Consider the following 729-nt stretch of genomic DNA (forward strand, 5'->3'; position numbering starts at 1 on the left):
CATTTAATTATGAGAAATATCTAGTACTGTACGGCAGTATCACTTCTTTTGCATGATTATGATGACATCATGCAATATGCCGAATATGGAAAGAACGGAAAGGGAGGGAAGCCAGACCCGCAAAACATTCGGGGACATAAACAGAGGAAATAGCAATACACGATGACCATCAAGTATAGGTTGCCGTTCAAGTTTTAGTAAATAGATATTTCCTCAGCTTTTAACAGTGACTGCCTATAATGATAATACTTGGCTTATAGATTTATTGGTTGTTATTCCTATCAAAGTTGTTGTTCAGTAGAAAGAAAATATATATGGGATCAGACGCATTTTCATCTGAACCAAAAACGGGGAAATCCCTTGTTCGGGGTTAGGGCGGAGTCTTTGTGAGATTTTTGACAATTCGTCTCTTGCCTGATCGGACGTTCTTGCTAATATCAGTTTTGGTCTCATCTTTTTATGCATTTTTGTCTTTTGTGGGTGCGTTGCCATTTGAAGTATTGCAGTGCAGTCAATGATAATAGTACCTCATTTATAACTCGTTTCATCTCTTGTTCAAAATGTTTCCAAATAAAGGAACTTTGAAAGCATAAATAATATCGGTTCCTTCTATTCAAGTAGCAATGGAGAGAAAGGGACCTAAGGTTACAGAGAATTATTTAATCTTAAAAAAAGGAAAGTGGGGACTGATATGCAAAACAAAGCTAATGGTATGTGTTTCTTTTATTA

The sequence above is a fragment of the Penaeus monodon genome, chromosome 32 (genome assembly GCF_015228065.2).
Source record: "Penaeus monodon isolate SGIC_2016 chromosome 32, NSTDA_Pmon_1, whole genome shotgun sequence".
NCBI lineage: Eukaryota > Metazoa > Arthropoda > Malacostraca > Decapoda > Penaeidae > Penaeus > Penaeus monodon.